At 32.4% G+C, this 25,064-nt stretch overlaps 1 protein-coding gene across 2 annotated transcripts in view; it reads left to right on the top strand.

Moving 5' to 3' along the window:
* The first annotated feature begins 888 nt into the window (after window positions 1-888).
* LOC149780495 (nuclear GTPase SLIP-GC-like) overlaps window positions 889-25,064 on the top strand; it is a 149,922-nt gene continuing 125,746 nt past the window's right edge. For both annotated transcript variants that reach the window (XM_089937457.1, XM_089937456.1), the window contains exon 1: window positions 889-1,345. The gene's annotated coding sequence lies outside the window, so the exon portion shown is untranslated. The remainder of the gene's footprint in view (window positions 1,346-25,064) is intronic.

Raw genomic sequence — 25,064 nt, 5'->3', positions numbered from 1 at the left:
TTTCTTTACCTACTTTAATTTCGAATATATTTCATCTTGTAGTTCCAGAATTTATCTATTTTAACTCGTAGCTCCGTTACTGTTTAAAATATCATGTTTTGGGTACCACAGGATGAAATATATCCGGTATTAACGTAAGAAAAGAAAATATCCTCTATGTTTTTAAATGAACCATGCTTCGCACTTTCCCACCTGAAATCAACAGGATATCACTAGACAAACGCAAGCAAATCACGCATACAGTTCAATTAAAACGAGGTATAAATTTCATTGTTTACAGTCATTGTTTACAATCTCACTACAGCGCCATGGGCCATAATATTATCAATATCACTATAACACGATATGCCGTGCTATTTTCATCGAAAAGTACAATTCAACAACGACAAATGTAAGATGATTTAGTTTATTTTGTTCATAAGGGCATTTGTGCATTTTGCAAGAATAAATATTCAAAATTATATTTAATTAGCTATATTTTCTAATCCAGTCCCAGGTCCTCTTCAGTACTCCAATCCACACGTATCCTCAAACTTTGCACATGGACAAACTATAAATAGTGTACAGCAGTTAAACATATCTTCCTGTTTCAGTACTGTGTACATTGCATGCATTGTGTCAATACGAGTATGTTTACATAGTCAATATAATGTCTTTGAAATAGATTCAAGAATGGCCCAAAATGCTCGCAATAAATAGAAGTAAACTACATGTGGTGTTTACTCCAATATATGCATCTTGCAAAAGTTATCCAACACCAACTCATTACGGGTTTTACTTTGTAAAGGTTAGTCAGATTATCAAATGGAGTAACCGGAAAAGCTGCAAGATGATCACGTGTCGGTGCATAACTAGTTGCTATGCACACCCCGATGCATACGTTTAACTTGTCTTATTTTAAGTCTTTTGGACGTTGCAGTATTTTTTATCTGAGAACGCTATGTCAGTTTTCTTTCATATCATAGCGGTGAACTATTTTGGTCACAAACAATAATATCGGCATTTCTGCTTCATTGGCAAACGTTTCAAATTACTACACCGATACTAATGACACTGCTATTAATGCTTTTGTACGACTATACCTTGTGTCGTGTGTAAAGAAACATAATTGGCGCCAAACAAGGCAGACGAAACTATTTCGACTTTTGCACGCGTTACCAAATATTATAGTCATTTTAAGATTCGAGGGGAGCGTTATTAGTTCCTTTTTGTTGGCTTTTTTCCACCATACTTTCTAAAGTGCTTGGAGTCATAATTAGATTAACAGCTCAAACTGAGAATAACTGATGTGACAAATATTAAATCTAAGCGTGATTCAAGGATGACGGCAGCAAACGACGCAATGGTAAGTACTTAGCTGCCATTATTAAATTGTTTTAGAATAATTTAAATGTACAGCTACAGTGTTTTCGATTGAACGCAAAAGGCTGAGATAACAGTATACCTGTTAATCAGAATGTCAGCGAAAAAATTGCTTTTCAGAAATACAAGAGATGGCATTTACAGCTTAAAGATTATCCAAGCTTTGCACGAGGACTTTAGGTTACACGCAATGGCGAAACTCGTTTTGCAGGCATGTTGTTATCGGCTCTGCATGCGCGAAATTAATCAATTGTCTTGTTCTAGGGTGGTTTTAAATGTCCTGTGTTTATATGAAAATACCATTATTTCATAGTAAATCAAAATTCTAATGCAGATTTGTAATATGTTTCATTTAAATATGTATTCTTGCAGTATAAACCTAGCATATGCACCAAGAAATGACATGTAAGTGACACGTAAAAAACATTTCTATTTGCTATTGATTTGTACCAAATTGTACGCGTCAAGTCCTTCTGTCAATGAAAGTAACAGCCAGATGGGCAAATATCATTTTCTTTGCCAGTTAACTCGTAAAAGAATTAGACACATAAAATTTATTAATAATTTTTGCTTAAATTCTTTAACGATTTACCGCGGTAAAATTATGCCGGTGATAGATAGATAGATAGATAGATAGATAGATAGATAGATAGATATGAACATAGAAATATATTCTCTTTTTTAAGATGTATTGAATTATTTTGTAATTAAGAAAAAGTCTAGACGTGATAATGGTTACATTATAACGGTCTGTATGAGTAGTTCACACGGACGGTATAAACAGATTTGTTAATCTTATTAAAAGAAAGACTCGCAATTTCGGTAAACATGTGATGAAATATCCGATGCTAAGATCAGATGTATGGGGTCGAGACAATCCACTCTTTATTTGTTTTTCATAGAACTGTGAGTAAAATTTGAGCAAATGTAGAAGGTTTTACTGTGCCTTCGTGGACCACAGGACAGAGTTGACCGTGTATGTAGAAATGGGTATTTATTAAGATGTTTCAGACTTTAACTCGCGACTCAAAATTTTTTTTGAAAGATTTGAAATATTACCCATTTCTATGGACACAGTCAAATCTTTTCTGATGTCCACAAAGGCACAATAAAGCCGTCGACATTTGCTCAATATCGGTATGTTAAGATTTGTGTATTTTTTTTTTACTTCTATACAGACTTACCAAATCTTCCCAAGCTCAGAGGGATGCATGAAAACATTACGTAGAATTATCACTACAAATGTTTTGATTACGTTCTTAAGAAGAAAAAGGCAAAATTGAAACGAGCACTGTTCATTTTCTAACGCAGAAACCATTTCTCATATGAAATGGCATTGCGAATTATTTTTAAATATATTTTTTTTATATGAAACTTGCTACTGGATGATGAGTTAATGCAAACACCAAACAATTCTTTCTTCCCAGAAAGAAATTTTGTTCTTACAATAACGGATTTAGTCTGATAAAATGAAAAACTTGTGAATTTTGACTGCTAAACAATGCACACACAACTGTAGATTTAAAAAAACAAACCATAATTGTCTTTTTTTTAAAAGAACAATACTTAAATTAAACTTTCAAATAAAATACAATGCTTGTAAGAATTATCGCTAACAATAAATTGATAGTAGATTGATATTGTACAGGAATCTGAAAAAATGCCGTACAATTGCTATGATACTATTATATTTGTTATTAACATATAAGAAATGATACTATGAATGCTATTATACAATAACAAATCAAATATGTTTACCCGTGTGTGTCATGCGCGTATGTTTATATTTATTCATATTCTCTTATTGCGCCTTGCTTCTGTTGCTCATCTGCATATGTCATAAATGAAACATGTATCAGGTGGTACTCATGCGTAATATGTAACTGTGGAGTATTGTGTTTTTGTTTTGTAAATAGAGGCAGAATATATAGGTTTTCTTCTAAATGACTGCTACAATTCACTTATTCGTTATCTTTTTCAAATTTAAATTTAATTTTTTTTATCTCATGCATTGTACTGCTAATTTGTAAAATATAAATGAACTGGCATCTTATATGACCTGATTAATTTATTTATTAATGTATTCAGTTTGTGCCTAGCTGTTAGCTTCAGTAAACACAAAAGATATTAAATATGTTACACGTATATACATTTAAAATGACATTCCTGCACAGAACTTACGTAATATACGTTTATTAATCAATGAACCAATATACACTTGTACTTACTTGAATCTAGGACAGCAACCCTATCACTGTTATTTGTAGATAAAGGAAACAAAAGCGAATATACAGATAGACTACTTATGTTATCTAAAGAAAGATCAGCGAGTGACATCATCAAATCATGTCTCTGTAGTATTTGAAATTATTATTATTATTATTATTAGTAGTATTCAATAATAATAGTAATAATAATAATAACAATTATTATTATTATTAGTAGTATGGTTATTTAATAATAATAACAATAATATAATAATAATAATAATAATAATAATAATAATTATTATTATTAATATTATTATTATTATTATTGTAGTAGTAGTAGCAGCGGCAGTAGTACAGCTCCCTAATAATCAGTCTAGCAGAGGTACATGTACTTTCACGTATTCCCTTTTATTGCTTTTAGAAGATGTAACATTAATGGTATTTATCAAATGAGATTTTAAGAACTTTCTGTTTTTTATATGTTGTTTGCAGATGATTTAGTTCTGTTTTATGAAACAATCGAGGGGTTGCAAGGCACAATGTGTTCTTCTGATATAATAGTAAATTTTGTAATGTTTGCTGTAGTTACAGCTGTAATAAGGTAGGAAATACAGTAACTTTGGTTGACAAAGATAAAAAAAAGTGCTAAGAAAAGGAGGACATTTATGTTTTCAGAATAACAGTTTTGTCATATATAAGGTCTGGAACATATAGGTGTATGACTTTCAAGATGCATAACTGCATTTGTAGGTCTTCGCGTGCAGAGTATTTGATTTTTTTTATATCAAAGTTTTACTGATAAAGCCCTAAACACCAGCAACAGACTAAAATAGCATTTAATGTCTGACCTGCTAGTATTATCAAATTTCAAATTTACAGCAAGAAACAGTTTTCTTCTCGTTTTATTCAAAATTACTACCTATATGTCTCATATAGACGTATACGATTAGTCACATTTGTAAATAAGTGGTATATCTCTCATTCTCACAAGCATTCTCCAATGAATGGTTTTGTAGTAAATATGGTTTCAAATAACCATGTTTTTTTTCAAATTTTGAATTAAGATTTGAATTAGAGTGACAACAGTCGGTCTATGTACATGACTAGTGTGTCTGACCCTAAGTTGACTGCAAGCACAGTGAATTGACACTTTTATTCACTCCTTGTTGAATCCGTTTAAAACGGGCGCGTACTACTGGTTCGCGGCAAATCGAAACAAAATATGCACCAGGTAGTTTATTTTCAAGGAACCTACAGTATACTACCTGGAAAATAATCTAAACTATAGCAAGGCGTATGTTTTTTGTATTCTTACGAACCGCTTAATTGATGAATTCTAAAGTTATAATACATAATTTCATTCATTTAATCACACACACACACACACAGATCATAATATAACACAATATTTGTAGAGACTATAAATAATACAATGTTATTCGATTTAGTTTAATTTTATTTCACTTAAATGATTAAAAAGAAGAAATAATTAAAAGGAAACACGCAAATAAATAAATAAGTTAATAATGAGCCTGTGGTTTGTATGAGATAAAATAATTTAGTTTCCTATCTATTACCAGTTTGCTGATGTTAATTTTAAAATTTGCGGAAAGCTTTAAAAAATATTGCTGAGGAACTGGATTACTGCTCAGAGGAGATGAAACACCTGTGCAGTCCTAATAAGATGTTAAGTTGAAACTTTGCATGTACAACTGTGAAAAATATCTTTGAAATTTCAAACAAATGTCCTAGATAGAAATTAGTCTTGTAGTTTGAATGATAATCATGAATAGAAATAGAGTGAACTTTGAACAGTACAATGTCTCGAGATTGCATTCTCGACGTGTGTTTAAATTTTGCATATTTTATTTTATTTTGATTTGATCAGATTTTATTTTATTTCATATTTATCAAAAGAAGCACCATCACTCCGTGCGTTCGTCTGTTCTACTTGTTATTCTCTTCATTTTATCATACTGCTAGGTCACTCCTAGCAATTTTGTAAGGTTGGTTGTGCATGAGAGAGGCTCAGGAGGTAAGATTGAGCGATTGCGGAAAGAAAAGTTGCAATGAAGATAAAATCGATAGAGAGATAGGTCAAAAGTGATTATACACTGAATATACCCTTTTCACGGTCTCTAAGGTCTCACTGGATTGTTTCGTATTTTGACAACTCCCTAATTTTTAAGGTGGAAGGCAGGAACCTAATTATGATAATCCTAGCATTTATAAATTCACACAGAAGCCTAATCTGTAATGTAGTTTAGATTTACTTTGAGTTAAGGTTGAAAATGGGTTGGCTTGTTTGGTGACTGCCTGTCACAGTTAGACTAGCACTGGAGATTAAATGCGTAACTTGGGCTGCAAATGAACAGCCGACTTGGCTTACGTATTTACGTATGTCTGCTACAGAGGTAAATATCCAAATATCGAGATGGTTATGGGGTGACGAAAAGTATGCTGATTTGTTATAGTACTAGTGAACTTTATTCATTCATAAAGCACATACTGATTCTTTTAGTTGCCTTGTCACAGCAAAATATTCAAAACAGCTCTTTGCTGTCAAAAATGAACGTAAAACGAAGAGTTGGTGGCAGTGTTGGTTTAGTGATAAACCACCAATTGTAGAAGGAATTAGCCTGATTGCCGTAGTCAAAATCTCATATGCATGCTTTCTTCAAAAAATATTAGTTTTTTTTTGTATCTTCAGTGTAAAATTATTCTAATTTTTCTGCAATAGGTCATTGTCGGATGAAAATTCACCAGATAAACTGTCCAGTGAGACCTAATCAGAACATCCTCGACTTTGCCTTCCGTGCTTGTGTGTATCGAGAACGAGGCTTAGAGTGTAAGACAGTCTGACAGCAAAGCTCAGGGCAAAACATTACATTCCATTTGAGTACTGTAAAGATAATCAATTTGTACATTTGTAAAATGATTATTTACTTCTACATTCAATTCCATCCCCAGAGTCGATTTTTCATAGGGTGTAATTGTTAATTCTTTCTCGAGCGAGATTTAAATTTAATTATGGATGTGCAGTTAGTATATAATCATATATTTGGCTTCAAATAATAACAGGAATATGCTCACACTGTACAGAAGACAATCAAGGGAAGAATTGTTCTACAAATAGCCATTTTACATTCCCAAAGATGATAGTCGCTCTGTATTCCCCATGTTTTGCTGAGACACATAATTTTTCTTTCAAACGATTTATTTTCTTTATCCTATCTTTATTTCACAATAGTCGATAACCTTCCGCTTTAAAGAACTGTTTTTATTTTCTTTTTTTAATCTGAGTTTCTTGAAACACTTATCACTTAAGTTAAACAGCAAATTAAAGTTATATTGAATAAATAATTTACGGTCATTATCTAGCTTAATTGTCAAGTTCTAAGTGCAATTACAAATAACTGCTTCTGTTAAAGCCATCTGGACTGTCCGTTTGCATGGCTCTAGTTGTTGACATTGGATATGAAATTAAGAGCATAATAACTATCAAAAAGCATTTATCCTCAAACTCTTTATTATTATTTTCATTCTTCATTCGATTTAAAAATCGATCTATCCAATAAGAGAACTAACTCGGTTGTTTGGCTGTAAGAGTCCACCGTTGTCAGTACAAAGTCTCTAAGTCTCGCTTTCGATCAGCGAGATCATGCGATTACCCGCGTTGCCTCTGATAATCGGCGATTGTCAAACTCGTCTATTGAAAAGAAAAGAGGCGACAAAACTTATAATGCGAACTCTATTTGCACCGGTTAAACATGGGTAGTATTTTTGTGTTGTCATTTTTCAGTAGGATAAGTCGCTGATAACGAACGTTTTGGATCTAGAATGCATCATATGAGGTAATGGGGTCAAAAGGTCAAGAATATAAAAGCGTGGATACTCTCAAATTATTTTACTGTTGGGACAAATATTTGTTTTATAGTACTTCTTGTTTAACATGAAAGAATATAGTTATTTGGCTATAATGCATTTAATTTTTTGCAGATGCCATGAAAATGAATTAAAATACAAAGCCTTCAACGCATATTTTGGATGAGTTAATTGCATTACGTTTTCTTAAGTTAATGACTGTCTTGTTTATTTTATTTGTTTCTTTATTGCAATGACATTACATTATTTAGGAGCTCAATTACAGTTTCCAGACTTTCTGATGTAATCAGTTCTAGCTGATCCAGCTCTCCTTCATGGGAAGAAATAACTAATAAAAACAAAAACTAACACATTACATAAAACTCCATTAATAACCTGAACTATTTACGTGCTTGATTGATAATATTTAAAAAAAGACAATCATCATCAAAATGTGCAAAACTACATTTCAGTTTTGTTTTAGGGTCAGAATAATACATGTTTATAAAAAAAAGAATAATCACACTTATGGGTGCATGTGTTGATATAGGTCCATCCACCCCCACCCCACCCATGAGCTGTATCAGTGAGGGCTCAGATCCGCTACTGATAACGTTACCAATCGCGAAAATCAATCCTGATCAACTATTAAATTTTCCATTTGGGATCAGTACAAACGAAGTAGTTGAAGGATAAGGATTTTTGGAGGGGCAATTATTCATGGTACCGGTTTATAAGTTTAAAACATTGATGGATTTCTTTTTTTTATCTTATCTTAATGATATGATTTTGAGCAGACGTTGGGAGAAGGAATGTGAAATAAATACAAATGTAAAACCGTACTTAACGATTAGGTCCATCAATATACTTGTAAAATATGCAATTGTAAACAATGCGATGGTTGTTGTCATACATTTTATATTTTATGTGACAGTAATTGTGGGTTTCTGACTATTTACTATTTATTCAATTATCTTGCAAGAAAGCACACAGGTGCTACAGATTAATTGGACAACATTAATGAACCAGTAGCTGAATTAATCCCTGTAGAATATAGGTGACTAAGGTAGAGAAGTATAGTGCTCACATGATTTCAGTTTTCTTGACAATGACTGTATTAAAAGTAAAAATGGTTGGCTGAATTTTGCAATTTAGCAACGGGTCTTGTTTGAGAGAGAGAGAGACAGAGAGAGAGAGAGTACTATGTGACCATTACAGAATGCCTCTGAGCGACATTTGGCGGCTCTTCAACTTCAAGATATGACTACATTTACGTACTTTTACCCGATCGGACCATAACAGTACAAACTCGTTACAAAAGTTCAGATAATGTAACACATGAACATGGTTACAGTGATACGTATTTAAAGCACATACTTCTGAAGCCCCGCACCCCCCGCCCCCCAATCACTGAACTAGAAGGATGACAAGCATACAAAGTCAATACTTACATTCAAGCAGACAACAACAATATTAATGCTATTATTAGCAATCATCATCGGAAGTTTTGTCATCATCTTCAATTGTAATATTTTCTAAATTTACAGGCTCAGTAAATTTAAATATATTTAGATAGTTTTCAATATTAGTTATCTTTTCATTTAATCCTCAAATTTTAATATTAGTGACACGCTAAAGAAGAATGATACTCATTCTCCAGTGCATTGCACATATAACACGGTCATTTGTAATTGGTTTTCACAGAATCGCCCATCTTTAGAGTAGGGCACATTGAACACAGTCTCCTTTAAATAGGTTTGAATGGTCTTGCCATGTACATTGTACTGCATAAGTAACATGGTCTTTGTTCAATTGTTTAGTATGGTCTTACTCATTTCCATTGTATTGCACCTGGAATACGGTCTTTGTTGAATTGATCTATATGGTGTTGCCCATTCCCAGTGTATTGGCAATGTAACACGGTCTTTATTCAGTTGTTTTCTATAGTCATACCAATCTACAGTGTATTGCACATGGAATATGGTCTTTTCCAGTTTGCTTGCAGGGTCTTGCATAATCCAGTGTATTGCACATGGAACACGTTCTTTGTTTAATTGGTTTTTATGGTCTTGGCCATCTGCCAACCTCTATCTCGCATAACATTGCTTTTCGTTAACTATTACACATATTTGCTGTTTTAGTAGTGAATGTCAAAGCCTACCGAAATTATTAATTTCTATTAATTTTTACCATAGATTGTTAACTTGATTCACCTGGTAAAACACAACAGCACATGACATACATAAAACTTAACCAAACTTCACGCCATTTTCCTTTTAACCATATAATATAACTTCATAACCTCTCTCATTTTTTCTTTTTTAATTTATCATTCGTCCAAGTTTCATCACGTCAACATTTGTAAAATATTTCAATTAGTTCCTTGCTTGTAAGTTTATTTACTCCTTTTACTACATAGCCATTTAATATTCAGTAAGGAAGAAAATAGATTCCCTGTCTCTAGCCTGCCCTAACCCTTGATATATTATGTGTCAGACTCATGGCATTTAGAGTCAGACTGGTAACCATTTGTGTAAGACTAGTGACCATTAGTGTCAGACTCGTGACTACTAGTATCAGGCTCGCGACCATAAGTGTCAGAGTCGTGACCATTAGAGTCAGAGTTGTGACCTTTAGTGTCAGAGTTGTGACCATTATAGTTAAATGCATGACTATTAGTGTCATACTCATAACCATTTGCGTCAAGCTTGTTGCCATTAGTGTTAGATTTGTTGCCATTAGTGTTAGATTTTACCATCATACCACTTATGGATATCAAACTGAGATGACTTCCGGTTTTTGCTCCATGAAATGTTATCACTCTTAGAGGCTTTTTATGGGCTGACCGAGGTTGCGATATGTGACCATATCTAATGGTATCCACTGTCCATACTTGGCACCTATCTTGCAAAAGCCTGACGTAGTGTTGCTTCGTGAGGTTTACATGTATATTCATTCAGTGGGAATGTCGGATGACGCATCACTTCACTCTTGCATCTTGACGGAAGGACTCGCAAATATCACCGGTTGTTGTTAAATTCAAAGAAGTCAATATATTGAGCAATGGGTTACAGTTTGTAATTGTTCCTTTTTTATTACAATTAGCAGAGATTCAGTGGATGGAGCGTTTGGACACATACTCTGAATTGGTCCAACACGAGGAAATGCAACAACACAAAACACCTTATAATATCGTTGAAGTCAGAGAACGAATCTTTAAAGACATTACCATTAATTACTAGGTTTGCCCGGTGATAGATAGGGTCTTTAGCCAAGGAATGTCTCAATCTAACCTGCTTTAAAAGGCGCAAAATATTATTGCGTACCTTAAAAATATCTCGTGGGTACTCCCTATCAATAGAAAGAGAACTGCTATTCAATAATCATGCATGCTTCAGGATATATTTTAAATCACTATAGTCCCTAAAATCCATTATGACAGGACTTTCATTAGTAGTGCCTAAAAACCACTATGACGGGACTTTATTACTCACAACGTCTGAATTACGCGATCCCTAGTGCGCACCCCAAACATATGTGCATCTACGTGCACAAAGAAAATATTGTTACCTTCATAGAGATCCATTTGTTCTTGAATACACCTTCTCTTAAGTTTAATACAGTTTTCTCTGTACTATCATCAAGTTCTCGAAACAAGAGATTATTATATTGATTTCTCCATTCAATGTCAATTGACTTCAATGTTAGTACTTCAGGCATGTCAGTAGTTTTGTATATAGAGTCAAATAATCGAATTAACGTTTGTAAACGCGTAAAGCATGATGCTTTCTTGAATTATATGAAACCTCAGTTTGTGACTCATACGGATTTTACATTCTAAATAACCCATGCTCCAAACATCCTACCTCTGCAGCACTTCCACCCGTGCTTTCCAATTTAAGCTGACCTGTATAACACTTTAACACTTCTGTCATCATCGCCATCATGTCCAATATCTATACATTCAAGCACGTAATATGGATTCTAAGTTGGCACGTTACACTCATTAATAAAAGTCAAAAGTCTGATCAAAATGCATTTGCTGATGATTAGCATCTTGTACTGAATGTTATGGACAACTCAAACAATACATGACATCCAGTATCATTGATATATTTAAAACTACATGCACTGATCTGACGTGCATGTTGCATTATCCAACATACTGCATCCATATATCTCTGCCTTTTGCACTCTGGACAAATTTCACTATGGACTAATTACGATTCCTATCAATATCGTCGTCTAAATAGAAAGATAACAAGGTTCCATACAATAACGTAGCTAACTCCATATTTGGTCTCCTAACGATAAAGGCTTTGACCTAAAAAATAAATGGACAAGAGAGTGGTTGTATCTATAAATAGCAAACAACAGGTTACTATAAGCAATGAAATGTGAGTATTCAGTCTCTGTATTTACTGATCAAATATATAATAAAAGACAGAAAAACATAAACATTATGCAGAATTTCTTTTGCAAGAACGTGTATACATATATGTATTAGTTATTCAGAGACCAATATTCAGTTGATTTTAATGACAAGAAAACATTCGTTTTTTGTCTTAATGTTTAAAATATTTACAAAACCAAACAATATACATATATGGGCACTCAGTTTTGACGTAAGATGTAGCATAAATAATGATATAAAATTTAATTTGATGCTAAATATTGAAAAACAAACAAACACTTGTTTCATGCAATGCTTAAGAAACAATAATTTACATTAATATTAGGTTTCCGAACGATGATGACACAACATTTGAAAATATGATGGTTGCATTGGAAGAATTGACACTGGAGTTTGTATCTTTGTATCTTAGTACCTGTAAATGGATCATAAAGGTAATAAAATTTATGATGAACACTAAATTTGATTTTTACTTTCATGATCTCCAGTTACCTTGACATGAAAACAGACAAAGAAGAGAAGCTAAAGAATGGACGGGAGAACTAGAAAATCGTACATTACACTAATGAATGTATATTTCCTAATAATATAAAACGTTTGTGTTACGCACATTAATCTTTCAAGATTATCTGAACAAGAATGTAGAAATATTTTATGGAAAAATTAACGCAAACATATGCATATTTATGAAATTATGACATATTCATAAATTAATACTTATCACTGATCCGTTGACCGAATGCCAGCAGAGGCAGGTCTTGAAAGGACCAGTCTCATGTTCGGTGTTATTTATAATGCATATGTGACATTAACCAAGTTGGCAATCCAAGATATAAAATTGGTCAATTTGGTAGAATACTACGACAAAAAAATAAAAGTCAAGCGAATTAGAATGAAATTTTTTGTTGAATACATATTGGAAAATATCATTCCAATATTTTCTCATGTAGACTTTGGATTATATGAAATGCGATAAGTGGAATATATTCAAAGAGAGATTTTTGTTAGTGGAAAACAAGTTTGTTTTGGTAAAATAGAAGACGAAATCTAGTAAATAAAATTCATTGTTGGCTAATAATGTACAGATTTAAAAAAAAAATCACCATTAAAACGAATGGACAAATGGAACACATGGAAACTGGAAGCAAATAAAAAAGTTTAAAAGGTTTGAGAATGATGCATTTTGAAAACTTTTTAATTTAAAATGAAAGTGATATATGTTCGAAATTTGAATATCAATATTTAAATGATCTTTTATTTGAAACAAATTATAGAAATTATAATATTTTCTTCCGATACATGCAGACAAATAACGATAGGTAATATAAAAAGAGTGCTAATGTTTATGACGAATAAATACAAATTGCTCTCTTGTAAGCAACTTAAATATGAAGACAATATTTATGGTGCTTTGATTTTTGAAGATCAACAAATTACTGCAAATTGACTCGCTCAAATACAAACGATTTGTTATTACGAATCTTGTAATTAAAACAAAAAGTTTGATGATTTTATTTCATGGTAAGAAACAAATGTTTTTGATGAAACTAATTGCCGAGATTTTACGTAAAAATGAAAACTAAATTTATAGGGATACGTCGTGGATCTCGCTTCACATTGTCCCCAATGGCATGAATTTTAACTAAGAGGAAGATCTGATACAGACTTATTATATTGGGCTCAAAATAAATCGATTCGTCATCGGCGTTCAAAAGCAATGATAACGAATTTGTATATGCTGCTAAAAGAATAATACATATGCCAATCAAGGATCCAGAAAGGCAATAAAAATATTAGTTGGGTTAGTTAATATTAATACATTTGAAAATAATTCAATATGTACATAAATGTGTATGAAATAGATCAACCAAATATAACCCCTACCAAATTAACATATCAGGACAAAGTATCCATGAAGATTTGACGCTAATAAGTGATCCAGATAAGATCACTAATTAAGACAATTAGGGTTATGAAGAAAAACAAGATTTATTAAACTTGTTATCTTTACAATATAACATCAGATAGAGTAAAATATACTTATGTAGAAAACGCTTTAAACATTATGTTTCACCATTTAAATTATATAGTCGCAAACTATGACGAAATAATAATAGAAACCAATTGTTCACAGGGAACAAACACTATATCAATTTTTTTAAAACAAATATTTGTTCAAACTATTTTTAAAAATGTTTATGAAGAAATACGATAAGCTAGTTAAATGTCATTGACATATGCACCAGACGTTAAAAAGGTATTAATTTACAGTAAAATTTTTCAGAATTGCAGTAAAAAAATAATTTAAGATGATAAAATTCAAACTCACAATTATCTAACGCTTGAATCTAGGGATTGAGCATACAATGAATATAACATAAATGATCAATATCCAAGGTTTATTCCATGATTTTGTTTTATAAGTTATCAAAATAAGATGCACACTTATTTAAAACGTAACTCTAAATTTCAGATACTGATGTTCAGATTATTCAATCTAACAATGAAAAATATATATTCTTTAGCAAACGTTCTATTCTTGGCGGATTTGAAAAAGAAGATGGTGAAATAATTACAGTTAAAAGTAGAGTAAGATTAGTTCAAAGCTATAGGTTTATGCAACGGTCATGATCTCATTTTGATGATAACGTGGTATATCACGTTTTATAAAACAATTCGATGATGGTAGGTTTCATGATGTTAGGTTTTATGAAATAATCAAGTTGGGCCAAGTTTAATAAAATAATCCAAAGTAAATATCTAAGAAAGGATATTTATCCATATGCTTATGTGTATTTATCGGAGTTTATGGAAAATGAAATTCCACCAGTTCAATTTTGTTTTTATTGACAAACTCTAGCATAACATAAGTATATTATTAGTACATTAATGATGTTATGGATCATTTCTAGCATGTTCCCTTTATGACTATGATACGAAAAAAGATACTTTGCTGTCGAAGACTTCAGAGGTGGTCAACTGTAAATTAAATCTAGCACCGTATATATCAGACTATTTACAGATGATGCAAATTTAAAGTTGGCTGCTGCTAAATTATTAACTGACTATAATATGTCTCGGAGGACTAAATCTGGAAAGGGGTTTAGATTCCCAACAAAAAAATGTGCAATATTACGTTGATGAAGAAGGTACACTACGAAAGATATTTGAATAGGAAAAATTAAGCCGGTGAATTTTAATTGGATGCAAATAGTTAACCGATCATCTTCCCAGGAATGTTTGATAGCACTGGGGTAAATGTGGTAACAATATAAAATGCTTTTATATGGTCCACACACTTATTATCATAAATGTGAAAAAGAAGTGAAAAAGAAATCAATGAAATAAACACATATATCAACATAATAGTTTTACTTTTTCTAAAGTATGCCATGTTTTCTTCCTGAACTCATTACACATTTTCAATTTATGACATATTTTCATCCTGAAGCTCATTACACATTTTCAATTTATGACATGTTTTTATCCTGAAACTCATTACACATTTCCAATTTAAATAACATATATAATTCTTCACCACTCATATTAAGAGAAAGTCATGTAGTGATTTTGTTTTAGAAGTTCATTTAACACCTCTGTGATAGCTTGCTCTCATCATCCTGCTCATGGTTTTGACAGGCCTTTCTCAGTCTGATAAAATTAAATAAAACAAAGCACGCTGATTAATGGACGTAGGACAAAATGCAAAACTAAGAGATTCCTAAGTGAACTGAAAAGGCAGCCTTCTTCAATGGTAAAGATAGTGATGTGTTGTAGATAATAATTGGAGGATAATAAACACATTCGTTAGGAATAATATATCAATTTGCTTGCTGAATGATTTTCAATGCCGGAGAGTTATAATAGTGTTCAAAAGTTTAGTGATTTATTTACCTACTGTAAGTACAGTAAGTATCATTTTGCACGTTGAATCACCGATGCAGCTATGGGTCATTACATTTTCCTTATCACATTTATGCTTTGGAAAATAACAACTATAGCAACAACAAAATCTACTGCTACTACTACTACTACCATCACACCAATACTACCACCACTACTAATAAAAAAAAACAAACAAAAAAAACAGCAACAACATATTGTTACCCCACCCACTATACATGTAGCTACTAGATCTCAACCAAAAGTTAGCAAAATAAGAGTTATTATCTCATCGGACGATTTCGCTTGAAAGATAGGAAATCTTCTATTCAATGTCGAACCATTCAAATAGTTTTCTTTATTAGATCTTTCGTTTCCACCATAAGAGAAATCCGCTATCTGAATCTTAATCCACTCACTCGACAATATATTTTCTTAGCTATATATAAACGGGGATAGGCGAGTACTGGGTAATTTTACGTTCTTTCTGACGGTGGCGTGACCATTTTACTCAACGACCTCCAAGTTTCTGATGATTTAAGCTTGACAAGTAGCATGCGTCAAATGTACTGTTCTGGTAGTAGAAATAAGCGATATATAACAAACCAGCAGACTCCATCATTGCAGGTCAGTCATGTAGCTAAGTCAGTACAAAGACAAAACCAGCGTCAAAGGTCGCACACTGGCAGTCAGGTCACGCGAGGTTCAAATGTTAAAGGCATTGTCAGTGGCTAATTATCCAGAATTACTGACATATCCAAGAAGCGGCTATCGTTTTAGTGGTAGCGATTGAAATTAAGTAAATTAACGTTTATTATATCTTGAAACGTAAACGTATATCAACATCCGCACGATCATTTTAAGGATTACCCATGAGCACCGAAAGTAATGGTTCCCCCACTTTTAAAAATGAGATTGTACAGAAAGGATTCATATGATGCGCATTACAGAAACGTGAAATTTTGTCATCAACTTCACATAAAACTTTAAAAAGCTTTGATTCAAAACCTTGGTTGAAATGTTGCACAGTACTTTGTATATATTATAAAACCAAATCAGCCAATAACTTTGAATTCTGTTTTGTTTGGTGAAAAATTCAATAACATGGAAAACTTAAGTTAACTAGCAAAGGTTAAAACGTGTACAAGTTATTAAAAATACAAAATTTTAGGGATGTTGCATTATTGCGTTAGTTTGCGTGATAAAATATAACACTATCTAAACCCACATAGAGTGGCTTTACAGACTTGAAAGATAGCAGACAGGTCAATGCAGAGTATGTACTACTTCAACATGCAACACATGTATGGTGACAAAATAACACTTATGAAATTAAATAGGTCATTTTTTTAAGACAAAGATGTTAACCCATTCTCAATGAACCATTCCTGCAATTTGTGCAGCTGCCACAGTGTCCAAAATTATATAAAGTATTCTTACATTTAAGATAAAGTTTCATCACGTCCGCGCTTTTTTAAATTTCAATCCGGCCTGCGCACATAACATCTGTTAGTAGAGAATACTCACATATTTAAGACAATTGAAGTTACAATGAAAGAAACCAGTCCGCCAATAGCACCGAGTGCACTCACACAGGACACCTCAGCTTCTGTCTAAATTTTTAACCGAGCTGCTCAGTTGCTAGACAATACTTACTGATTTCAAACAATTGATACTTATGCAAATGATACACATCTACGGAATTTTTTCTCCAGTTGTATTGCTTTCTTTGCAGTACAAGTTTATTATCTTTTCTATTTGTTGTTATTGGTCTCGGTAATCGACCTTCGCTCTATATAACACTTAACAATTAAAACTATCGACTTCCATTGTACAAAATATGTCTAATATCCTAACTTGATACTGCGTTTTTTTTGTGGTTTTATTTGTCCTTTTATGTGTAAGATAATAATTAACAGGTTTTTTTTATTTTTCCATTGCTACTTATGACGTTCTTTTTTAATTATATTACTTAAATTACTTTCGTGGGAGAATGTATGTAAATATTTAGTTTGTTTTTACATTTTGATTTAAATTTGCTTGTAATTATGCCAACGAATTTTCGTTTAGGAGTAGAAATGACGAAAAATGGCAACAATATTTTTATTAAATATTCTAAGTAGGTTTTCTATGAAAGTTAATAAATTTATCTGCAACCAAAGATACATCAATTCCTGAATATTTAGTATATACATGTTAATGCTGACTTATTCATAAATTTAGCATGCACATTGTATATGCAAACTGATGTTAAATATATCCGGTTTAGTAATGCCATTGACAACTGCAAATATCACTATGCTTCCTAACTTATAACCTATGTCCTCCCCATCTTCCCCATGCCTTCTTGCTACGTTATAGAGACAAACAAAGAAATAAATAAATAAGTGAGGAAACAAATCAACGAAAGAATAATCATTATAAAGCAAACCAAATAATCAAAACAAAACAAACACAGAAAAACGCCACTAAACAAATGAATGAATCAGTTTAGCCGATCCAATTGATATGATATAATGGTAGTGAACAGAAAGAAGGATCACTTGTTGATGAAACGAATAAACTATAAAATAGAGTGAAAACGAATTTATACTTTAAATTCTGCAATTATCATGGCAATCAGTAATTGTGAATATTCATAGGATTTATGATAATCTCTTACAGTTTTACAAATAGCCGATAGCTTGCTCATGCAGGTAAAGTTGAATGCACTTGAAGCTATCCGCCATTGTTTACTAGGGAGTTAGCTATATTATTCTGTTCTTGTTTTAAATGTCGTGCGCAATTGTATTTTGTGTAAAGTTTAGTATAAAATGTTCTGTAGAAGAGTTTCTGTGTCGAACATTTTAGACACACAATATTGATCTAATAAAGTGGTCGTGAACTGACAGAAAGATAAAACGATGAATGAATGGACACGTGGAATCTAAATTAGAGTGAAAACGAATTGACAATTTAAATGTAGCCATTAACAGATCAACCAGCCTGTTAGAATGTTTCAAGGAGTATAATCATTTACTAGATTTGTACCAATGACCGACAGCTTATTCATACACGTAAACCTGAGTGCATTAGAAAAGTCTTTGCTTTCATCACTGTTCATTCGTGACCATAACAATACCGATTCCGAGTTTCTCTATTGACTGAATTGATACCATCAACTTGTCTTGCCAAGGGTACATTAACTTGAAAATGAATATTTATGAAAGAACCCAGTTCAGTGTTTCATTTGTACTGGGAAACTTTGTACACAATACCAAAATATATCCCACGATGCAAACACACGAAATTGTCTCTGGATGAAGACCCTTTATTCTAGATGCTGGGATCGTTTTTTATGATTACAGAAGTCAGTGACCAATAAAGGAAACTTTTCCGTTAGAACTCCCATTCAGGTAGAAGATTTTGGACCGTTTCCTGACGTTTGAAGGTAAAAGTCCTTAACAATTCGCACGTGGAAATGAGTATACGTAAAAAACAAGTACATTAATATACAATCAGAATTTAACCGAAAAGTGTCAATAATAGCTTCCATTTTTATTTAGAACATAATTATTTGAAAACACTAAACAGAACATACATTTAACATTTCAACAATTAGATAGTTCAAATTACAATGACGTTCTATATATAATTCTGTCGTTTGTCTGACAATTTCATTCAAGAAAATCTGCAAGAAAGCATCTTTGGCGTGTATTAGTTTACGTTATTGAAGACAACTAAATTTCTCATCCTTTACCACATGCATCAAAAGTTTTAATTTACACTCATTTAATTTATTCCAAATAAACCAAGATTATTAAGATAAATATTAGATTATTTCTAAACAGGTTGCATATTTCTATACATTATTCATTTTGTGCCAATGTTACTTGGTTGAATGTGTGAGTAGAATGCATGTAAAAAAAGTGCAATAAATGCGTGCATATGCTGGTAAGGCAAACAAGAACATCTGCCTGCATATCAGATTTCGCCCTCCTGTAAAAAATAAAGCTGACTAGAGTCTTTAGTGCACCTAAGACAAATCAATAAATGCACACACTCGATTTATGCGCTAACTATAAGAAACAAAATATAATGAATTTGCGATGACTACTTTTTCCTCGTTGTAGAGTGGCGACTAAGTATATTGCTTGGGTGTCTTGGGTCTTAGGGTCACAATAAATTAGTAATTTCTTACTTATATGTTGCTCAGAATAAAATAACATACACTGCATCATGGCCCAACATACATCTTTGTATTAAAATTTTGTGTGCAATGAACAGTTTCTAAGAATTCATAAATTCGAGGAATAAGGACACCACACAACAACATAAACTTTTGACGTTTTGTGTAATGATTTCATTTTAACTTATTACTTTTTTGTGTGGTAAAACTGCTGTATGGGTATGATAGGCAAGATGCACTCACTTACCAGTCAAAGGTATGTAGTCTCCATGTTTTCTTCCTTAGCGAATACATGATATTAATATATGTGGCGACAACATAATTATCTATTATTTCGTACTACATTTTTCCTTGACCGGAGAAGGCAAAGGAGCAGATTAGACTAATGATCTGTAGCAAATCGTTGTTCGTTTCTCACACATCTTGAAATTCAGTAATGACGAATTCAAATTATTGTTCGTAATGACGAATTCGAACTTAATGAGTAATATATTTACCTGTAGTGACGTGAAGTAAAATATTCTTGAGATGTAGTGAAAATAGTCTTATTTGAATCATTTAAGTCTTTGATTCATTTATAAATTGGACTTTACCTTTATCGGTACTGATAAACTAGTATTTACTGATCAATGAAACAATGTATTAATTTAAATATTCATTACTTATTTGATTGATTTTTTTGTGTGTACATTATATAACTATGCCTCTGCTTATTTCATATTTGCACAACAAATTCAAACAATTAGAGAACGACAGAATAGGTGAACAAAAGTGAGGGTACAATGATTATAACCATTTCTAGCTGAGATGATGGATCAGGTGAAAATATGTAGCAAAATTTCTTTTCGTAGACAGTTTGATGAAATTAGATAACTAAATCAAATTTTTGTTGATACAAAATGAACTAATCAGACGATATTACACTGGCTAAGGCCTAAATTATACTCGAAAACGCCAAAATTGTACTGGAAAAGGCCTAAATGAATGAAATTTACAGCAAATATGTACGAAAACATTTACAAGCACAAGGCGATATCAGTACCGTGATGGCGGAATGTCACGTGATACGAGTATGTATGTCATCTACGTATGCATGTATTTTATGTTATTTTATGTATGTACGTACGTACGTACGTATGTATGTATGTATGTATGTATGTATGTATGTATGTATGTATGTATGTATGTATGAATGATTGCACGTATGTATGTATGTATTCATGGATGCATGCATGTATGTACAATGTCTCCTTTTAAGGCATCACAGCAAAATAGTGACTACATGGTGTCAGCAACAGGTAAAAATGAAGAATTCCATACAAACTTCAGGAAGATAAACCCGTCCAAATTAATATAAACTTAAAGTATAAGGAGATAAAATATAAATGGCAAAGACGTTAAGATTGTGTTAAATGTATATAAAATAAAAAGTAAAGATAGCAGATGCAAAGTCCTTAAAATATATGGTCAAAATATGTTAAATAAATTGCATTTCCTCAAATAGTCCAAGATTGTCCAGGTGTAATGTTTCTTTATGGATTTATATATATATATATATATATATATATATATATATATATATATATATATATATATATATATATATATATATATATATATATATATATATGGCCGCGCCCTTCAAAACCGTAGTGGAAAGGTCTATAGGCTCTTGTTTTCTTTCTTTTAGATAGTCGTCACTATCTATTGATAGTATTCATAGACTCCGATTGATGTATGAATTTACAGCCCAAACAAGTTTATATTGTTACCAATGCTTATTTGAAGCTGTTTTTCAGTCCAATGATTATACCTTCCTTAACAGTTTGTTTGAATAAATATGCCCTTCTCCGTGTGCAGTCTTTGTGGTTTCCATACTTCTCCTATTCCATATGTTTTCCAAGGGAATTAATGCCTCCATCTCATCCATCTGTCCAACCCTTGATGAACTGGCTATTGTATGGGAAAATATGAACACGTTTTCTATAAAAAAAATACTGCACTCATTCATATTTTCCCATACAAATACAGTAACCTATAAATCAAACTAAGAAAATTAGAGACTGTATCTACTGAAACGTCATTTAATGTATTTAAAGGACTATTAACAAAAACGTCTTTACGTGGTATGACGTTAATTATTTTTGTGGGTCTAATGCAATTCTAGAACATTATAGGCTATACACGGCGACCAGTCTGCCACCGATCCATGGAAAGCTACTGTGAAGCTTTCTCATATATCCACATTGGCCGAGCCAGAGGCTAGAACCTATTCGGAGAGAAGTGAATTGTCAGTGTTCTGCAATGGCGAGCGCCTCAGACCACTCGGCCATCTAGGGCCCCTTTATGACGTTAAAACGTCATTGGAGACAACATAACTTTATCTTGTCGCAGTGAATATAAGAATTGCTGATATGTCAGATCCCCGATATAAATATACAATATAACTGACCAACCTATCAAAACCCACTTTGGCAAGAAAAAAGAAATACACAGCTGCCTTCAAATGCGTCGCATACAGAAGATGTAACAGCAAACGCTTAATCCGGTTTTCCTAGGAAGTATTATCTAGAGGTAGAAAATGACGAGCACCTGAATAAGAATTTAACATCCCATCAGTACATGTTCGTGTGCTTTCAGGGAACTATGGGTGGCACAATCCTATCTGAAATTTTATTACGTACGGAATCCTAACTGAAATTCTATTATGTTTACAATCCTATCGGAAATTCTGTTTTGTTTACAATCCTATAGGAAATTATATTATGTTCACCACCAAAAGGTTAGCGAGGGGTTTGGAGTGGTGGCCAGGAAAAGAATAAAGAATAAAATGATGAGTTGATTTTTTTCATTTACGACTTTTCTGTTCTCAGATTCTTGCCAAAGTGGCCACCATAGCTTCACTTCATTAAGTGTCTGCTATTCATATTTGCTGATGTTCGGAAAACGACACATAATTTGCAATATGATTAAGCTAGAATATTTCTTTACAGCCAATTTACAAATGTTATCAATGAATTAAAATTAACTAAGTCTCTGTTGTACAAATATTTTAACCTTGATGACGGCAACGTCGCATTTATATTTGAAATGAGTTTCTACAATGTCACATATATGTTTTTGTTTAGTTAAAACTTTAAACAGAATTATGCAAACTGCTTTTCTTGCTAATATGTTTAGAATAAGAATAATTTATCTTACTGAGAAGACAGCAGAAAATGATTTCACTATTTCGAAACATAAATCACATTTATTGAATGGCAAATCAATTCTTTCTTCTGTCGAACACAAGGCTCAGGTTTGTGAAGTTTTTCTTTGATTGCCTTCTTTGAATCATCGTTATAATTTATTGCTTCCGGAACATAAAAACAGAACAACAGCTAATCTGTCGAAATTTACTGTTCTTGTAAAGACCTTTAGGATCAGCGGACAACATCCTCCGATATGTTTCCAATTAAATACGTTGTGTGTGTGTGTGTGTGTGTGTGTGAAACAAATAATTAAGTTATACAGATGATTACGACTGATATTAATTAAATTAAGCCCCCCCCCCGTCAATAGATCTCTAAATCAGCCTAATATCAGTTAAATTAAGTCTCCCCGTTAATAGATCTCTAAATCAGCATGATATCAGTTAAATGAAGTCTCCCCATCTATAGATCTCTAAATCAGCCTGATATCAGTTAAATTAAGTCTCCCGTCAATAGATCTCTAAAAGCAAACTGATATCAGTTAAATTAAGTCTCCCAGTCAATAGATCTCTAAAAGCAAACTGATATCAGTTAAATTAAGTCTCCCCGTCAATAGATCTCTAAAAGCAAACTGATATCAGTTAAATTAAGTCTCCCCGTCAATAGATCTCTAAAAGCAAACTGATATCAATTAAATTAAGTCTCCCCATCTATAGATCTCTAAATCAGCCTGATATCAGTTAAATTAAGTCTCCCAGTCAATAGATCTCTAAAAGCAAACTGATATCAGTTAAATTAAGGCCCCCCGGTCAATAGATCTCTAAGTCAGCCTGATATCAGTTAAATTAAGTCTCCTCGTCAATAGATCTCTAAAGCAGACTGATATCAATTCCTTACACTAGATCTCTAAAATGGAGGAGAGTAGTCCACATGATTCATTTGTTATAACATACGTTTTTGTTTCTCAACGAGCAAAATGATTGACTTCAGCATAGAGGACAAATTATGAAATTTCTTTTTTTAGCAAACAAGCAAGGTCTTCCTTTCGTCGATTACAGACGCCAACATTACTAAGGTAATTGCTAACTAACTGTTTTGTTTTACACAAGGTCAGGCAGGTCTGTAAGACATTTCTACTTGTTTTCTTTTCTTCTAATGTACAAAGTTCGCATGCATTATTGACAGCAATTGTTGTTTATTTCACAATTTGTTTATTAATCCTTGACTTGCTAGTCTGGCCTCAAACACTGTTTTTCATTTTAAGTGAATTGGGTTTCACATTTTCTCAATCACAAAAGAACTTAATTCGAATAACACACTCTCGGAATTTGTAGGTTTTGTTGGGCTGTTTTGTCTGACGTCATCGCTATAATTAATGCGTGTCAGGATGTCTCGTTGTACAACATGAAATAGACAAAGGAGTAAATTCGTAGATAATTGAATGATAAACAGAGGATGACGTGGAATTTGTTTTTTTTTGTGGTTGTCGACTAGTAATTACTCTCTGCAGATGATTACACTAGATAGTTAAATGGAGACTTTTGATGAAAGACATCTAAAGGATTGGGGATTTTTTTTATTCAATTGTATAAAATGCATTTTTTTTTATAAAGAAAGAAATTATAGCTGTTTCGTTTAGGCTCTTAGTAAACGCAACAAGAAAAGAGCGAAGACAACTAGCTTTGTAAAATGTAACCAATAACTTATTTCCGTAGAAAAATAAAGTAAAAATGAGGAAAGGAAATCCGGTTTTAAGAACCAAATCCAAAATTAATCCAAGAATAATCCAAAAATTAAAAGCTAGAAGTCCTAATAATAAGATGTTCTAATGAAGTTCAAACCCAACTGGTTGGTTCACTGCAAGAAAACGACTATACAGTCTAAATAAGACGCAAAATAGATACCCGTATGGTGGTCTGGTGATCACTTTCTAGAAGCTATTTACATGTATAAGGTCATGTATTCTCAGTCAG

This window comes from Sinohyriopsis cumingii, chromosome 16 (genome assembly GCF_028554795.1).
Source record: "Sinohyriopsis cumingii isolate HCF-2022 chromosome 16, ASM2855479v2, whole genome shotgun sequence".
NCBI classification, from domain to species: Eukaryota; Metazoa; Mollusca; class Bivalvia; order Unionida; family Unionidae; genus Sinohyriopsis; species Sinohyriopsis cumingii.
The sequence above is the reverse complement of the archived record's forward strand: the minus strand, read 5'-3'. Positions and strand labels throughout refer to the sequence as shown.